The sequence below is a fragment of the Panthera tigris genome, chromosome A2 (assembly GCF_018350195.1).
Source record: "Panthera tigris isolate Pti1 chromosome A2, P.tigris_Pti1_mat1.1, whole genome shotgun sequence".
NCBI classification, from domain to species: Eukaryota; Metazoa; Chordata; class Mammalia; order Carnivora; family Felidae; genus Panthera; species Panthera tigris.
Window position 1 is genome coordinate 150,867,482 of NC_056661.1, and position 19,948 is coordinate 150,887,429.

The 19,948-nt window shown below is 39.8% G+C and overlaps 1 long non-coding RNA gene across 2 annotated transcripts in view; it reads left to right on the forward strand.

Moving 5' to 3' along the window:
- The window catches only part of LOC122234961, a 130,498-nt gene that overhangs the window by 86,868 nt on the left and 23,682 nt on the right, over positions 1-19,948 (forward strand). The gene's annotated exons all lie outside the window — the stretch shown is intronic.

Consider the following 19,948-nt stretch of genomic DNA (forward strand, 5'->3'; position numbering starts at 1 on the left):
AGCAAAGTTCATGACAGCCATTAAGGAAGCTGAGTTCAAGGTAGATGTCAGAAAAAACATCTTCATGATTCTTGGGAAGAATGTGACTTCTTTTGAGAACCACACATTTATCACCAAAACTAGACAAAAGACAGTAGAGTATAAAAAGTTAGAAACCCATATTAAAACAGTTTTCCCACCCTACTATTAATTTTAATGAGAAAAATAAATACATCTCAAGCTATAATAATCACTTTGACATGGAATTAATTTATCTCTTCTGTAGAGATTAATATCTATTTTTTCAGACTAAACTAACTTTATCCATCACATTGACAGTAGCTGTGGGCTCCTTAAAGTCTGATGGATAACATGGGCCAGCAGAGCCCAGGGGACCATCTAGAGTCATATTTCAGAGAAGAAATATTCCTGGCAAATGAGAGAATCTTAGCATAGAAAGTGGGCATTAAAAAATAAAGACAAGCGTTGGGAGGAAACATAAAGAATATCATCATTCACCTAGAATTCCATTTAATGTTTGAAGGGAATTTTCATTTTTTTCTCAGATGCTCTGGTATCCTCTAGACTAAAATACCTTATCAACATAGTCAAGTACAGCAGCACAGGGCAAATAATCTTTAGCAGTCCTGAAATTCAAACTACCTAAATTTTTATTTATTTACTCCCTTATTACTTACTTACATATCTTTCTCTTCCTTTCTTTTTTCCCCAATTTTACTATATAAAGGCCTAATCTCAAGAGTGGAAATACTATCATGTATTTTGAGGAATCTGAGATAGAACTAATCAACCACCTAAAGAAACAAATAATTATAAAGGATCAATTAATACAAAGGTTATGAAAACTTCTCAAGCTTCCTTCCTTCGACATTATATTTATTTTCCCTGATTTTTAAAAATTATTATTTTGAGTCGAAGGAACTTTGGATTTTAGCTACTTTGTCTCTCTCTTTTTAAAAACTGCAGGCTGATGGGTATAACTCGTTATACTTTACCTGTTGGGATCAACACTGGGTGTTGTATGGAAACCAATTTCACAATAAATTATATTTCATAAAAAAATAAAGAAAACAAACTCCGCTTAAAGATAGATAGATAGATAAATAAATAAATAAACAAACTGCCATCCACAACAGGTAAAGATGCTTGGAAGGTAAGTTTCTTTCCTATTCGTATAGTATGAAATTAAATAAAAAATGGTCAAGTTTTGAGAAATTTGAGAAGTTTAGCAATACCAGGCATTGACAAAAACAGAGCAATGGAAACTCCCGTGCTCTACCAGGCGGGTGTAAATTTTGTAAAACAAATCTGCAAGAATTTAGTTGGTTCGGAATCCCATGGGCCGGATACGCAATTCTTCCCCTGGGGTTTGCAACAGCTGCCTTTTTCCCCCCACTACTGCCACACGTGACTCAATGACGTAGTATCTGCTAGATCCTAAGGCTCAAGTTCCAGGGCTGCTTGCGCCACGACCCAGGAGTCCTTTCCCTGAGTCCTTTTCTAATTAAGGTCCCGCTCAGTGTTGACGGTTGTGCGTCACCTGGAAGACGGGCCAGGGCAGTGTGGGGTGTATTATCTCCGCAACCCAAAGAGGCCACCCAGGCCCCGTGCTTTCTTTGTGGTAGCTGATGTAAGGGGCGGCAGTTCCAGTGTTTTACTTTAGAATATGGTAGATACCCCAGAAGCCCCCTCCCAGTGGACCCCTGAAAATGCCACCAAAGTGTCACTTCCCTAAATTTTCATAGGACTTACCTTTCACTCTCTGGAGCGTGAGTGTCTTACCAAGGTCTCCCACATACAAGCCACCTCTCGTTCGTCCTGCCTAATTGCCATGGTATCACTGACCCAGTAGATGGCTTTGATTTTTGCGGGATGTCCAGGGGGCCCCGATCAGACTACATCATGACAGAGAATGGGAGTGTTAATTCAGTTCTGAAGCAAAACTATGACTGAACTGTGTCGAACCCACAAATGCAAACGGTCTCTGATTCTCCTTTTCGAATTGGAATCGTAAAGAATACATTGGCCAAAGCAGCGGCTGCCTACGATGTAACCGTGGGCATCATTTGTCTGCTCTGACAGTGATATTAGGTCTGGCACAACAGCGTTAGCTGGGGCTCTTCCTTAGTGAAACTCACAGTAGCCTACAGTAATTTTTCAAAATCCTGTCAGGTTTTTTTCAGGAGCCATACTTTCAAGTTAAAGAGCGGTTAAGTACCACTACCCACTATATATGTGTGTGTGTGTGTGTGTGTGTGTGTGTGTGTGTGTGTGTATGTATATATATATATACAGTGTATATATATATATATATATATAGAGAGAGAGAGAGAGAGAGAGAGAGAGAGAGAGACTGAGCATGATCAGGGGAGAAGCAGAGAGAGAGGGAGACACAGAATCCAAAGTAGGCTCCAGGCTCTGAGCAGTCAGTGCAGAGCCCCAGGCGGGGCTTGAACTCACAAACCGTGAAAATCTCTAGGTATCAATGTCGAGTCAGGTGCCTTGTCAGGACGTCTCAAAATGTTTAGGTACTCTCTTGTCCCCAGGGTAAAGTCAGCCTTTTAAGTATCCACAGATCCATTTGGGGAAGGAATGAAGGAATCATTATAGTATTTTCTTGCCACAGTATTGAAGAGTCTCTTCTTCTAGTAACCTGGATGTTTCTAGTCACTGGGTTCTGCATATTAAAATTAGCTCAGATTTAATAACTAAACAAGGAGTCACAATTCCTTTGCGAGTGAACTCCCCTCCGCCTCCTGCTTTTCTGTTCTTACCTTTTTCTGGTTGTAGATGTTTAGCATCATCCTTGTTGGCTGCCTCACCTTCCATCTTATCTCTAGGAACACCAGACTCCATTATCTCTCAGACTCCCTCACAGTGAAGTCCAGTTGGCTGTCCCTCCAGCCTTGCCAGTTATTAAAGGAATTGCAGCCCCCCCCCCCAGGCTACTGGCTTTTAAGCATTGACAGCTGATTACTTGGGGGCTTCAACCTCCCCTTGGTATTAACCAACCCAGTCTGTGACCACGCTAAATCTGGTGCCTTACATGTCACAGAATTCAGTGCTAAAATTCCACAGGTATTGTCCACAAGCTCACACATTAGCTGAGATTTTAAAAGCCATTCCAAAGTTCTACTGAGCCCGCAGCTTCCAACAATGCTGTATGTCTCAGGGCCAGTGGATCCTGTGGGTGCTGGATTATTGCAATGCCTTTTTTCTTTCTTCCTTTTTTTTTTTTTTTTTTTTTTTTTTGGCTGTAAAATGGGCCTTTGTTTGAGGCGTATTCTCAGGTTGTAGTAATTCTGGCACTTTGTGAGCCCTTGCACAATGAGGGTGGCTGAAAAAATAAGCTCATATCTAAAATGTGAATCTAGGGGCACCTGGGTGGCTCAGTGGGTTAAGCATCCAAGTTCAGCTCAGGTCATGATCTCATGGTTCATGAGTTCAAACTCCGTGTCAGGCTCTGTACTGACAGCTCAGAGCCTGGAGCCTGCTTCAGATTCTGTCTCTCCCTCTTTCTCTGCCCCTCACCTGCTCATGCTCTGTCCCTCTCTCAAAAATAAATGAACATTAAAAAAAAATTTTTAAATGTGAATCCCAATAAGGATAACTTGGTTACACCCTCCAGAATGCACCATTCCAATCTTATCTGACTGCAGATAAGAGCTGCTGTATATACGTGTACACAGAGAATATTTTGGAAGAATACATATAAAAATGTTACATTATCTCAAGAAAATGTTGGAGGGTTATTAATTTTGTCCTAATATATTTTAATTTTGTTAGATTTATTTTTAAAAATGTGAAGAGAGCTACTATGAAGAATCTAACAAATGTTTATAATGTGTTTATAATTTTTAGGTAGTTTTTCCTTGTCTTATTTCCCTAGTTTACAATTCCTGAGTTAAGCTGGTAAAGAAATCATTGCTTGTATTATAATAGGAATTTCATGATTTTGCCTCATCATTGAAGGGAAGATAATTCCTTTATATTTAGAAAAAGAGGACAAAATATGTTTATAACAAAGTACAGTGAGCGAAAATACAATAGGAAATATAAGGGGCCAAAACTTAGAGGCCTATAAAAATGTGTAAGTTACTCCTCAGGTACAAGTGAATGTTGGTATTTGTATATTTCACCTATAGAAGGGCATTGGGAGATTCATCTTCTTATCTTGTGTTTTATGGCTGTTACTCAATAACTTCCAGAAGTAATTTACATACAAATAGCAGAATGGTATTCCAGTGGTCCTTATTTAAATATGGCTAAATATTATAATACATATTGGTATAACTTTGAGTTTATACAATTTCTGTTTTATATAATGGTGGGTAGAAAGTGGCTACAATGTAACTCTTGATACAATTTGTTATTTAGTACTATCGTTGGACAAGTTATTAGCCTCTCTGAATCTTAGTTTAACAATGCAATGAAAGCATTAATAACCCCATCTCTCAGAATTGTTATGATAATGAAAGAGATAATCCTCAATAAGCACCTACAGCAGTGTTTTATATGTAGTAGGCACTCAGTAAATCTAAGTGATTAATATTGCTTTCAAAAAGTTCTATGTTTTCAAGTCCATTATAGGATTTGATCTATAGGAAAGGAAAGTTAATAGTATCTACCCAGCACAAATTGCCATATCTGCAAATGTGTATAATACATAGTTGTAACTACTAACTTTACCTCCATTAAAAGAAGTTGAGCCCAAGAAATGTTGAGCCCAGAAGTGCGTATTGAGCAATGAGATGTTAAAGTATAAGAGTGTTAGGTAGTGAATGGATTTTGAATCTAGTCTGGACAGAGATATAACAAACATGAACAAATCAGTGTATAAGCTAAAGAATTGGGAGAGAAGACCATGGTTCCGCTCTTGCAATGAAGTCTGACATTGCAAACAGAGGAACCATAGGGACACGGCACCAGGGAGAGAATAAAGTGGTGTATTTCCGTTTGGCAGGAAGGACAGGCAGCCCAGTGTTTGGGAAGAAAGGCAGACCCTAGCCTGATAAAATAGTGAAAAGGGCCCTTTAGGAAAGAATTGACATCAGACTTCTAGCAATACTGCAGGCTTGCCTGGGATTGTGACTTCCAGTGGAATAGGGTTCCACTTCAGGTACTAAAGGGTACCTGAAGTAGATTTGGGGATCCGTGACTTTAAACAGGAAAAAAAAATCATGTTTATTTTCACACATCTCAGCAGAAATAGGACATTTTCTCCCGTTGCAAATGTGGGCAACAAACCACAACAGTATTAATAGTGTTTGTGACTTTGTCACCAATAGAGACCACAGATAGTCTCATCGTGTCACAACTTTGCAGACATTTACATACACTATTTATATGTATCACCTTAGTGATTCGACTGAAGTCTAGATCCAGTTATTTAATGTGTTAATAGTGAAGCAAACTATTTCTATATCAAACACTTTTCTTAGTATAGCTACTCTGTATTTCAGTTTAATTGGAATCATTTATAATCCAAAGTAATTTATTTATTTCGTAAACATTTATTCATTTTGAGAGAGAGAGAGTGTGAGTGAGGGAGGGACAGGGAGAGAGGGAGGCTGTCAGCACAGAGCCCGATGCTGGGCTTGAACCCAGGAACTGTGAGATCATGACCTGAGCCACCCAGGCACCCATTAATGTAATTTATTTTAAGTATAGAAACACAGTTCTGTGAAGGGATCCATAGGCTTCTGTAGCCTCCCAAAGGAGTTCCCCACCTCTTTATCCCATGAGTTCTCCACCAGTCTCCTGGTAAAGGGCTTCATCTGTTAGCTTTCTGCAGGATTCTTATGCGATTGATAGCTAGGACAGTTCCTATTGTTGTCTGTGTGGATAAAATAAGGAATTGTCACATCACCTCTCCTACTTTTTCCTTTTCTCTCCCCTGCACCCGTTCTCTTCCGTTTAAATGAATTCCCCTCTCTTAGCACACTCTAGGAGATGAAAGGGATAACTTCAAGCAGGTAGGGATTCAAGCAGAAGGGCTTAAATCTGGAAGCAGAGATCTCCACACATGGATGGGAGCTGCTGAAAGGGAGGAGAGGGGCGGGAAGAGGAGAGCAGAGGAAAGAGGAGAGGAGAAGAGAAAAAGATAATGGGAGAGGAGATAAAGTTGCAGATGTTAGGAGGGAGAGTCTGGCCCAGCAGACATAACCCATAACTCAGCATCCAGAAGATCTAGGCATATGCCACAGGTTGGCCAGAAGCCAGCAACAGGGAAGTCCAGGAAAAACATGAAAATGTTTGCTGAAGTATTGGCCAAAGAATATGGTATGGCAAGTACTCTAAGATCAGGCAAAATGCAGTCGTGTACCCTGACGCACATCAGACAAGTCTGTCCAGATGTGGTAAGAGATTGAGAGCAGAGCTCCATCTGGGATGGTGATGGTGTGGTTGGGGGTTGAGGGTTGAGAGAGAAAAAACAGAGCCTAGTCTTGTAAAGGCTAGGGTGACTTCAAGGAAGTTAGTTAAGGACATGGTGGAAAGGCCTAATAACTTGAGGAGGCTTTATCTCAGGTATAAGGCATGATTCTATATCTTCCATGTGGAACACAATGTGAGTGCAAAAAAGCGAGACTGGCTTGATGTTGAATATCCTACTGTTGAATCAGAGGACAGTTCACGAGGCTCATATTGGGATTAAGTCTGCTGGTCAAGGTGACCTCATTTATGCTAATAGGAATGGAGGGCTGTGGAGGCAGAGAACCAGAAAGTTTCTGACAACCGGCCAGCTCTCTAAACCTTATTCAGTAAGGAATCGATATGTGACATTAGGCATCCAAAACATGAAGCAAAATGTGTTATTAAATCTGATCTCCTTGGATCACAAAGAAAATAACAAGGCAACAGTGGTAGAAGAGAAAAAAAAAAAATCAAGAGAAAATGACTAGGTGGCCAGAGGCAAAATGTATGACAGATGCAAATGGCCTTCATTATTTCTCAGTTGGAAAATTCCAATAACTTCCTGAATTGTCTCTCCATCTTAAGTGCTTTGCTATTCAAATTTATCTTATAAACCACTTCCAGGTTACAGACTAAAATCCTTCAGTGTCGGCCCTGATACGCCAGTCTTCTCCTAAAAACACTAGTAACCCTTTGTTGTCTGACAGGCTCCTTTGCTTTCCCTTCACATTTCTGCACAACATGGTTCCAGTCCATGTCAATGCTTATTTCCTAGTATTCCTTATTTTTAATAGTTTAATATTAAACATACTAAAATAATGTTTAAATGCTTCATTTTTTTTGAGGAATTTATTTATTTATTTTTTTTAGAGAGAGGGAGAGTGCAAGGAGGGGAGGGGCAGAGGGAGAGAGAGAATCTTAAGCAGGCTCCATGCTCAACACTGAGGCCGACAAGGGGCTCAATCCCACAACTCTGGGATCGTGACCTGAGCTGAAATCAAGAGTCGGGTGCTCAACCAACTGAGCCACCCAGGCACCACTTAAATGCTTCATTTTTAATATTTTTTTCTATTTTTGACAAGTATGCCCTTCTTGGAAGAATGGCTCTAGTTCATTTTAGTGTGAATCCGGGAGGCTGCCAATCTAAACACTATGGACTTTTGACAAGACGAGTGCCGTGTGGCCCAAGGTAGGCCAACCAGGGTCCGTTTCCCAGGAGGAATGTCCTATGAATGCAAGATCACAGAGGGACCAACAATGATTGGAAATGAGTCACGTGAGGCGTTCTTAGGCTGCTCAGATGCTCAGAATATTTGTGTCTTTTATGGGTTTTGTTTTTTTTTTTTTGATGTCGCTCTGATCCTCTATGCTTCCCTAGCCTCTCCTACTCAGTTCTTTGAGCCACTGACTATCTTTTCACAAAATTTCTTTGCACACGCACTTCCATTTAAGAACAGCAGTTTCTGTTGCTTGCAACCCAAGAACACCGAATGATGCAGAAATTGAGTACAGGAGCACAGGGGAGGCTACTAGGTATAGAATAGGGCGCAGACCCCCAGAGGTTATGGAAGTGTATGGAATCAGTTATCAAGCTGAAATGTCATAAAAAGCAATGAGATTGACCTTACCATTCTAAGCTGGGAAATGAAGGGCCCATGGTACATAGCGAAAAGCTGGCAAATGAGGTTATTGGTGGGACACAGGGATACTTTTAGAAAACTGAGACTTTCAGGGACAGGTGGCTTTTGCAGTAGACCTGGCTAAATGAAACTGAGGAAATGATGAGCTCAAAGGTTAACATTTTTGTGTTGAAGACATATTGGGTTGAAGACTCTGAAATCCAGAGTCTTCCTGGCACAAAACATCTCTCGTTACTAACTGTCATAGTACTAGGATTGATAAAAACCAAAGGGGCACCTGGGTGACTCAGTCTGTTAAGCAGTTAAGTGCCTGACTTCAGGTCAGGTCATGATCTCGTGGTTCGTGAGTTCGAGCCCCACGTCGGGCTCCGTGCTGAGAGCTCAGAACCTGGAGCCTGCTTCGGATTCTGTGTTTCCCTCTCTCTCTCTGCCCCCTCCCCTGCTTGCGCTCTGTCTCTCTCTTTCTCTCAAAAATAAATACACATTAAAAAAAAAAAACCCAACTCAGAGATGGGTCATTCAGCTTGTTAAATTAGATCAGGTCAAGGGAGGACTTTGCGAAGCAATGATGCTGGGCCAGTTCCAGGCCTAAACTTTAAGAAAGCTTGGAGGCTTCCAACTTTGTGCCTTGGAGAATTCTGTGCTGCCAGGTGCAAAGGCTGGTTGCTATGCTGAGTAGACCCTATGGAGGCAGACAGTGCCAGGTAGAAAGAGTGGGCCCTTGAGGCTACATGGAGAAAAGAAGAGGCCTACCCATCCAAGTGTCCCAGTTGAATCCAGTTTGTCAGCTATTTTCGCAAAGAAGCCAGACCTGAAAGGGAGCCACATTGGACATCCTAGCCCCTCAAGCTGATATCACAGGGAGCAAAAGAACCACGCAGATGTGTCCAAGTCAGCCTAATGGAAGGGTCATGAGATGATAAAGTAACTGTTGTTTTAAGCCACAAGGTGGTTTGTTATGGAGCAATATAAAACCAAAACATTACTCATTGTATTCATGGTCTGGGTCCTCAACAAGAGTATAAATTCCATGAAAATAGGGGTTCAGGGGGTCCAGTTTGTTCTTTGCTACATCCTTAGCACCTATAACAGAGCTGGGCACTTAATAAACATGTTTAATGAATGAATGCCTAAACTCATTAATCTAAATTACTCATAGCTTGGGGTGTTTGGGTGGCTCAGTCTCATGTTTCATGAGTTCGAGGCCTGCATTAGGCTGTGTCCTCACCGCACAGAGCCAGCTTCTGATCTTTAGATCTTCTGTCTCCCTCTTTTTGGCCCTCCCCCACTTGCTTTCTCGCTCTCTCTCTCCCTTTCTCTCTCTCTCTCTGAAAAAAAAATGTTAAAAAAAATAAATTAGTCATACCTATGGGGTGAAATGTATAATCAGAATTTAAAAGGGGACATACCCAAAGAGATTTTCAGGAATTAACTAATCTATTTTAATCTATATAAGTTATATAGAATACCATTTCTTCAAACAGATTTAGGAGATGCATTTCATAGGAGAATGGAATCTGATTTTGGATATGGTTAAATTTCTTGATAAGGATGCATTCACCAGAAAGTCTTCATTCAATGTTCCCAACACTGGTCAAGTTTCCAAGTTTAACTAATACACACCTAAACCAAATGCTCCCCCAAAGAAAATGACCTTAAATGGTCAAGTATCTTTTTGCTTAATATAGAGGGGAAGGAATTTAGAGGTTTCAGAAATGCTTGATGAGAGCATTTATACACATCTTGCCCATTCTCCTCTGGGCCACAACCCAGAATAGGTCCCTGTCATTTCTCCCTTTATCCTTGGTACCAGACAGGAGTTGGTAAATCTCTAAAGAAATTGGTAAGAGTTTTAATTATTAGCTATGACTGTCTTAAAAGCATACAGCTTTTGGATTTAGAAGTCAAAGATTCATGGGGCGCCTGTGTGGCTCAGTCGGTTGAGCGGCTGACTTCGGCTCAGGTCATGATCTCGGGGTCCGTGAGTTCAAGCCCCGCATCGGGCTCTGTGCTGACAGCTCAGAGCCCGGAGCCTGTTTCAGATTCTGTGTCTCCCTCTCTCTGACCCTCCCCCGTTCATGCTTTGCCTCTCTCTGTCTCAAAAATAAATAAATGTTAAAAAAAAAAATTAAAAAAAAAAGAAGTCAAAGATTCATATGACTAATTGTGAGCATCTTAATTTGTTGGTCATTCATAGTAACTATAGTAAACATGTGTGGAATTCTCAAAGAAAATTACTTTATCCTCTGTTTGACAGATCTGACAATCAAAAGAAAGAAGAAAAAAATAATTGTCTGTGGTTATTTTATGTGACCTTTGTTACTAAGGGAAAGTAATAAATGGGTACAATCACTATATCTGCTGCGTAGTCTCTAGGAGAATCCCTCCATTTCCAGGAGTTTAGGGATATGATGCCAAGATTTTTCATTTTCATTCCCTAATGTAAAGTGTAGGCCTCCATGCACGTTTTCAGAAAACAAAAGAAAATATGTGGTGATAATCTAGACACAGAAGCACCTTAGCCAACCCCATGGGTAACTTAATACAGACGTTACAACAGTTATATGCGTAGCAAATACAGCAAACAATGCTCTACTTGTTAAGGTTTTGCCCCTTAAAAAATCGCTCTACTGAAATCAGATATTGAGAGCTACTTGGCTTTTATTTTTCTTTTCAAATTAAAAAAATAAACTGTAGGTCTGCATTTCCTTGTGTACAAACACAATGTCCTTGCAGTACATTATTTTATTTGTGACCCTAATAGGATGAGCATTTTTACTTTATTTTGGGTGCCTTGTTTAAAGACTGAAAGACTGAGAAGAACAGAAACTAGGGCGGGGGATGGACTGTGAAGACTGAGATACATTTTTCTCTGATTAAGATGTTCCATATCTTTTATTTCCGGGGAAATTCGAGTCTACATAAGTTTGAGGCAGGCATTAATTGCTGGCTGCTCAGAATAACATTATGCCCCTTTCTCTTGATGTAAATGTATTCTAAGACTCTATATCTTCTTTGAAAAGTAGATTGAAAATGCATTTATTTGACAGACTTGGAGCAGTTACTGACGGCTGCTAACGTTTCCAAATGCAGGAAAAAATGCTAACGTTTCCTTTTGCATCCTGTCTGCCTGATTGTGGCAGCCAAGATTTAATGGGCGCACACAGGAGAAAAACGTGGTGATGTAGGGAAAGACATGGAGAGAATTTTCCACATCCAGAGATGTTGATCTGCTTTTTTTTTTTTTAAGAAGGTTAATGGAAAGAAAGCCCTTTGCTTTATACTCCATTGGAAAATCTCATGACTAAAGGTTGATAATGTTCTAACCTTTATGTTTGAGAACTATTTTTAAACAATTTAATTTGTGAAAGATAGTATTTTCTATTGCCTCATTCAGTGCTTCCTAAAGCATATTTACCTCCGGTTTTCATTTAAAGAAGTTAGAAAACAATTGAAGACTTTCAAGAATATGGAGTCAAGTTACATATTATGAAAAGAAAGTATGTGTCTCTTATTCCTCCAGAAATAGCTGTCTTCTTGGTGGATGGAAATGTAGCGTTTCTTTCCTCAAATAAGGAACCAAAAATGAAATTAATGTTTTTTATCCCACATGTCCCCACCACTACTATTTAGTAGAACTTTACTTAGCAGCTATTTAAGAGCATGAAATTGTGTTTCGAGTTCCATTGCTACAGAGTTAACAAGTTAGGGTATCATTCCAGGAATGAATAAAATTGAAATGTCTTTATCCAAGATCCTCTTTGTCGATATGAAATGAATGCGACAGCATCACATATTCAGGGTAAATCAGAAAGTCTGCCAAGAGTACAAGCACAGAGGTTGCAGTCACTGAGCTGAGTAAGGACGCATTCTGGTCACCGAAGGAATATTTTCACCAGGGTTTTGGATACGCTGCTTTGCGCCCACCTAATGACTAGAAGGAAAGCTTGTCTTCACTATAAGGCCATTTAAGGGATTGCAACTGTTTTTCCTTTTTCAGATTTTCATTTCATTTTATTTTAATACTACTATAGTTAGCATACCTGTTATATTAGTTTCAGGTGTACAATACGGAGATTCAGCACTTTCACATGTCACCCAGTGTTCATCGTGGCAAGTGCCCTTCCCAGTCCCCATCACCTATGTCACCCTTCTGGTCACCACCGGTTTGTTCTCCGTAAGGGTCTGTTTCCCGGTTTGCCTCCCTCTCTCACTTTTTCTTTCCTTTGCTCGTTTGTTTTGTTTCTTAAATTCTACATATGAGTGAAATCATACGGTATTTGTCTTTCCCTGACTTACTTTGTTTAGCATTATACTCTCCAGCTCCATCCATGTTGTATGTTATACATACATGTACACCGTGTACAACATCCTCTGTATGTTGTAGCAAATGGCAGGATTTCATTCTTTTTATGGCTGAGTAATGTTCTATTACACTTACACACACACACACACACACACACACACACACACCTACCTCACCTCTTCTTTATCCACTCATCTATCAATGGAAACTTGGACTGTTCCCATAATTTGGCTATTGTATATAATGCTGCAATATACATAGGGGTGCATGTATCCCTCTGGGTTACTGTTTTTGTATTCTTGGGGTAAATGCCCAGTAGTGTAATTGCTGGATCTTAGAGTAGTTCTGTTTTTAACTTTTTGAGGAACTCCCATACTCTTATCCACAGTGGCTGCCGCAGTTTGCATTCCCACCAGCAGTGCACGAGGGTTCCTTTTACTTTACATCCTCACCAACATTTGTTGTTTGTTGTGTTCTTGATTTTAGCCATTCTGACAGGTATGAGGTGACATCTCATTGTGATTTTGATTGGCATTTCCCTGATGATAAGTGATGTTGAACATATTTTCGTGTGTCTGTTGGCTATGTGTATGTCTTCTTTGGAGACCTGTCCGTTCCCGTCTTCTGCCCATTTTTTAATTGGATTATTTGTTTTTTGGGTGTTGAGTTATATAAGTTCCTTATGTATTTTGGATACTAACCCTTTATTGGATACGTCATTTGCAATATCTTCTCCCATTCTGTAGGTTGCCTTTTAGTTTTGTTGATTGTTTCCTTTGCTGTGCAGAAGCTTTTTATTTTGATGTAGTTCTAATAGTTTACTTTTCCTTTGATTTCCCTTGCTTCAGGAGATAGATCTAGAAAAATGTCGCTACTGATGTTAGGACATTACTGCCTGTGTTCTCTTCCAGAGTTTTTATGGTTTCATGTCTCACATTTGGGTCTTTAATCCATTTAGAGTTTATTTTTGTGTATGGTGTAAGAAAACAGTCCAGTTTCCTCCTTTTGCATGTAGCTGACCAGTTTTCCCAGAACCATTTGTTGGAGCCTTGTCTTCTCCCACTGGATATTCTTTACTGTTTTGCCAAAGATTAATTGACCCTATAATTGTGGGTTTATTTCTGGGTTTTCTTATCTATTCCAATGATCAATTTGTTTGTTTTTGTGCCAGTACCATACTGTTTTGATCAGTACAGCTTTGTAATATAACTTGAAGTCTGGAATTATGATACCACCAGCTTTGCTTTTCTTTTTTAAAAATTAACTTGGCTAGGGGTGCCTGGGTGGCTCAGTCGGTTAAGCGTCCGACTTCGGCTCAGGTCATGATCTCACGGTCCATGGGTTCGAGCCCCGGGTCAGGCTCTGTGCTGACAGCTCAGAGCCTGGACCCTGTTTCAGATTCTGTGTCTCCCTCTCTCTGACCCTCCCCCATTCATGCTCTGTCTCTCTCTGTCTCAAAAATAAATAAACATTAAAAAAAAAATTTTTTTTTAAATTAACTTGGCTATTTGGGGCCATTTGGGATTCCATACAAATTTCAGGATTGTTTGTTTGTTTGTTTGTTTTACTTCTATGAAAAATGCTGTTGGTACTTTCGTAGGGATTACATTAAATCTGTAGATTGCTTTGGGTGGTATAGACATTTTAACCATACTTGTTCTTCCAATCTGTGAGCCTGGAGTGTCCTTCCATTTCTATGTGTCATCTTCAATTTCTTTCATCAGTGTTGTATAGTTTTCAGACTAGAGGTCTTTCACCTCTTTGGTTAGATTTATTACCAGGTATTGTATTATTTTTGCTGCAGTTGTAAATGGTATTATTTTCTTTCCCTTTCTTCTGGCCCATTATTAGTATAGAAATAAAACGTGTTTCTGCACATTTATTTTTGTATCAGGTGACTTTACTGAATTCGTTTAGCAGCTCTAGTAGTTTTTTGGTAGCGTCTTTTGGGTTTCCTACATGCGGTATCATGTCATCTGCCAATAGTGAAAGTTTTCCTTCTTCCTTTCCAATTTGGATGTCTTCCATTTGTTTTTGTTGTTCAATTGCTGGGGCTAGGACTTCCGGTACTATGCTGAATAAAAGTGGTAAGAGTAAATAAACCTCCTTGTTTTGTTCCTGACCTTAGGGAGAAAGCTCTCAGTTTTTCCCCTTTAAGGATGATGTTAGTTTTTCATATCTATGGGTTGTTTTCATAATATATGAGTGAGTTTTTCATACATATGTGGGTTTTTCACATATGGCCTTTATTATGTTGAGGTATGTTCTCTCTAAACTCACTTTGATGAGGGCTTTTATCATGAATAGATGCTGTACATTGTCAAATGCTTTTTCTGCATCTATTGAAATTATCATATGGTTTTTATCCTTTCTTTTATTGATGTGATAGATCACATTGATTGATTTGCAGATACTGAACCACGCTGCATCCTGGGAATAAATCCCATTTGATTGTGGTGAGTGATTTTTTAATTAATTTATTAATTTATTTGTTATAATTTATTGTCAAACTGGATGGGCATTGAGGAGAGCACTTGTTGGGATGAGCACTGGGTGTTGTGTGAATGATTTTTTTTTTAATGCATTGCTGGATTCAGTTTGATAGTATTTTGTTGAAGATTTTTCATCTATGTCCATCAGACATAGTGTCTGGTAATTGTTTGTTTGTGGTGTCTTTATCCAGTTTTGGTATCAGGGCAGTATTTACTTTGTAGAATGAATTTGGAAGTTTTACTTCTTCTTTTGTTTGGAATAGTTTGCATAGGATTGATATTAACTCTTCTTTAAATTTTAGGTAGAATTCACCTGTGAAGCTGTTGGGTCCTGGACTTAATTTTTCTTGGGAGTTTTTTGATTACTGATTTAATCTCCTTGCTAGTAATCAGTCTGTTCAAATTTTCTATTTCTTCCTGATTCAGTGTTGGTAGGTTATGTTTCTAGGAATGTATCCATTTCTTCTAGGTTGTCTAATTTATTGACATATAGTCTTTCATAATATTCTCCTACAATTGTTTGTATTTCTGTGGTGTTATTTCTCCTCTTTCATTTGTGATTTTGTTTGAGTCCTTTCTCTCTCTCTCTCTCTCTCTCTCTCTCTCTCTTTTGGTGAGTCTGTCTAGAGGCTTATCAATTTTGTTGATTACTTCAGAAAAGAGCTTCTGGTTTCATTGATCTGTTCAATTTTTTATTTTTGTTTTTTTATCATTTATTTATGCTCTATTCTTTATTATTTACTTCCTTCTGCTGGATTTAGGCTTCATTTCTTGTTCTTTTTCTAGTTCCTTTAGGTGTAGGGTGAGGTTGTTTATTTGAGACTTCTCTTGGTTCCTGAGGTATGCCTGTACTGCTGTCAACTTCCCTCTTAGAACCACCTTTTGCTGCATCCCAAATGTTTTGGGCCATTGCGTTTTCTTTCTTTTTTTTTCATGTACTTCTTGATTTCTTTTTTAATTTCTTGGTTGACCCATTCAGTGTTTAGCAGCATGTTATTTAACCTCCATGTATTTGTTTTCTTTCCAGGTTTGTTCTTATGGTTGATTTCTAGTTCCATAATGTTGTGGTCAGAAAAGATGGATGGTATATGACTTTGACCTTTTTGAATTTATTGACTTGTTTGTGGCTTCATATGTGATCTATTCTGGAAAATGTTCCATGTGCACTTGAAAGAATGTGTATTCCACTGTTTTAAGATGGAATATTCTGAATATATTTGTTAACTCCATCAAATCCAGTGTGCATTCAAAGCCATGTTTCCTTGTTGATGTTCTGTTTGGATGACCTGTCCATCAATGTAAGTGGGGTGTAAAAGTCGCCTACTATTATTGTAATACTATTGGTCAGCTCCTTTATGTTTGTTATTAGCTGCTTTATGTATTTGGGTGCATAGATATTTACAATTGTTATATCTTCTTGTTGGATTGTTCCCTTTTATTATTATATAGTGTCCTTCTTTGTCTCTCTTTATAGACTTTGTTTTAAAAGGCTATTTTTTTCTGATAGAAATTTTGCTACTCTAGCTTTTGACATCCATTTGCATGATTCTCCATCCCCTCACTTTCAATCTATAGATGTCTTTAGCTCTGAAATAAGTCTCTTGTAGGCAGCATATAGATGAATCTTGCTTTTTTTAAAATCTATTCTGTCACCCTATATCTTTTGATGGGAGCATTTAGTCAGTTTACATTCAAAATAATTACTTTTAAATTTTTATTTATTTTTGAGAGAGAGAGAGAGAGAGAGAGAGAGAGAGAGAGAAAGAGAGCAACAGCAGGAGAGGGGCAGAGAGAGAGGGAGACAGAATCCCAAGCAGGCTATGCACTGTCAATGCAGAGCCCGACACAGGGCTGGAATTCAGAAACCATGAGATCATGACCTGAGCCGAAATCAAGAGTTGGATGCTTAATCAACGGAGCCACCCAGGCACCCCACATTCAAAATAATTATTGATAGATATGTATTTATTGCCATTTTGTTACTTGTTTTTGCAGTTTTTCTCTGATCCTTTTTCTCTCTTTCATGGTTTGCTGGTTTTATTGATATACTTGGATTCCTTCCTAGTTTTGCGTATCACTTTTTTTTTTTTTTACTTGTAGTTACCTTTTGGTTTATATATAACATCTTCTGCATATAGCAGTCTATATTAAGCTGATGGTCACTTAATTTTGAACTCATTCTGTATTACTCTCCCCTCCACATTGCAGATATTTGGTATCATATTTTACATCCTTTTATTTTTTGCTTCACTTGACTGATTTTCACAGAGTTAATTTCTTTTTTTTTTTTTCTTTTTTTTTTTTTTTTTGCCTTTGTGCTTCCTATTTTTCTTACTCTTTCTTAGGGTTTTTGATTGCCACTCACCGAGTCCCCCTAACACTTCTTGTAGGGCTGGTTTAATGGTCATGAATTATTTTAACTTCTCTTTGTCTGGGAAACTCTTTATCTCTCCTTCTATTGGGAATGATAAGCTTGCTGTATCCTTGGTTGCACATTTTTCCCTTTCACCACTAAATACATCATGCGACTCCCTTCTGGCCTGCAAAGTTTCTGCTGAAAAATCAACTGATAGCTTTATGGGGTTTCATTTGTATGTATCTGCCTTGTTTTCTCTTGGAAACTTTGAATTCATACTTGATCACTATTTTTTGCCACTTTAATTATTATGAGTCTCGGTATGGACACGTTTGGGTTGCATTTGTTGGGGGAATCTCTCTCACTCCCGAATCTGGATCTGTATTTCCCTCCCCAGATTCAGAAAGTTTTCAGCTATTATTTCTTCAAAAACATTTTACTGTTCCCCCACCCCCACCCCTTCCCTCTCTTCTTCTGGCATCTGTATAATGTGAATATTATTACACTGAGTTCTCTACGTCTAATCTCATTATGCAGTATTTGTTTCTCTTCTCTTCAGATCGATTCCATTACTCTACCCTCCAGGTCACGGATGGGTTTCTCTGCTTCCTGTAGTCTACTAGTTATTCCATCGATTGTATTTTTAATTTCATGTATTGAGTTCTTCATCTCTGATAGGTTATTTTTTTATCTGTCAGGGTCTCAGTGATATCTTCCACCCTTTTCCAAGTCCAGTGAATATCTTTATGATCATTACTTTACATTCTGAATCAGGCATGTTACTTATTTCCATTTTGTGTACATACACCTTCTGCCCTTATTTTGTCCTTTTCTTTCTTTTGGGACATAATTCTCTGTCTCCTCATCTTGTCCATGTCTGTTTTTCCTGTGTGTTAGGAAGTCAGCTATGTTGTCTGCTCTCACAAGTAGTGGCTTTACGATGACGAGGTCCTGTAGTGCTGGGCCGTGCATTGTATCCCATTCACCAGAACCTGGGACTTGGGAGGAGCCTCCTATCTATACTGCTTATGTCCTGCCATTGTGTCCTGAGTCCCTTTTCCTTTCAGTCCACACATCTGCACAGACTCTCTGTTGTGGGCTGTGCTTGCTCTTTGTGACGTTAGGGAGAGTGAAGGAAGCAGGTTCTGAGGAGGCAGGACCACAAAAGGGCCTCAGGGCAGGGCAGTGGTGTTAGCAAAATTTGCACTGAGCTGATGGTCCGGGGCCGTATCCCCCAGGCACCGCTGCTGCGCAGAGCTCAGGGCCCAGGCCAGCACATTTGGAGTGGGTGAGTCCTCAGGAGAACTCAAGGGCAGGGAATACTGCTAGAGGGCTAGGTAGCAAGTTTCTGTGCACTGCCATCTCCCCCAGGTGGCTCTGTTTATGCTGGGGGGATAGGGAAGGAAAATGGTGCCTGCCAGCTCCTCTGTTCCCAGAGAAGTCCCCCCCAACATTCTCGAAATTAGTATAAACACATCTCCCTCCTGCTGTGCAAACGGTGGCTTCTCTGTGGCCTCTCCTTGGCTGCTGTGTCTCTAGGGACGGGGACCTGGCTATCACTCCTGGCTCACCTAGTAAGTCAGCTCTTAAAGCTCCAGACTCCCAAGTCCCACTGGTTATACAAACTCCTAGAATTCAACCCCTCTGGTTGTCAAGGCCGGATGTTAAGGGGATTCACTTTGCCTTCGTGGGCTTCCTTGTTTTCCTCTCTCTGTGCCCACAGCTCCCTACGTCCTGCAGTCAGCTCCCAGCCACTGCTGCTGGCCTTCCTAACCTCTCCAGTGTGGCTTCTTCTCTACATTTAGTTGTGGGGTTTATTCTGCCAGTCTTTGATTGCTCTCTGGTTTACTTACTTGGATACGAATGATATCTAGTTGTAAATGTGGGATGAGGTGAACTTGGGGCCCTCTCACTCTGCCATCTTCCCAAGCCTCTTTTTCTTTTGCAGCTGATTTTATATTTCGCCTTCCTGCCTCAAGGCTAAGTAAACTTTGGGGCAAAGTGGCTAAAACTCAGAACATTTGGGAAGAGAGCTTGCTGGGATACCCTATGAAATCACTGACCATGGTCTGTTTGCTTCAGTTGGTGAGCATCAGTGACTTTGGGAGCTTGTCCTTTTGTATTTATGTGTTCCGTACTTCAGCGAGATTCGGCAAGATGTTTTAAGCTGGGGGCTGGGGTAGAGTAATTCTCAAGACTTAGAGGAAGTTGAACTTCACAGCCTGTGCAATGGTAGTTAGCATTCCAACTCTTGGAATATTATTGTAGAGTTTGTTAGGAATGCATCCTCCACACCCTGTGAATGAAGGGGATGCCGCGATCACTTACGGGGCTGCTTTTCCTTGGGGAGATTTTGTTCGAGGTTACCTGAGCTCATTGCTGATTCATGAGCTGCTGTTTCGGCTCAAGGGTGACAGAGGAGCAATATGAGGCGAGAGGCTAACAAAATTTGCTGCAGACTCTTCCATATCTCTATCCTTATGGGACTTGTTATAAAAAAAACACAACCCACTCAAAATAATGCCTTTTCTTCTCCTCCATCCATCCCCAGGAGAATTTTTTCCTATTAAAGGCCTCTTGTAAAAGGACTGCATTCACGTTTCTGTCCTTTGCTCTTTACAAGATACTCTTTCATTAAGCACCGGTCCATAACGTGTTCTTCTTCTCCTCCCCAGTGGCATTGGGCTTTGCCTTAGGAGATAGGAACCCCCTCGACATTTCTAGCTCAAGTGGAGTCTTC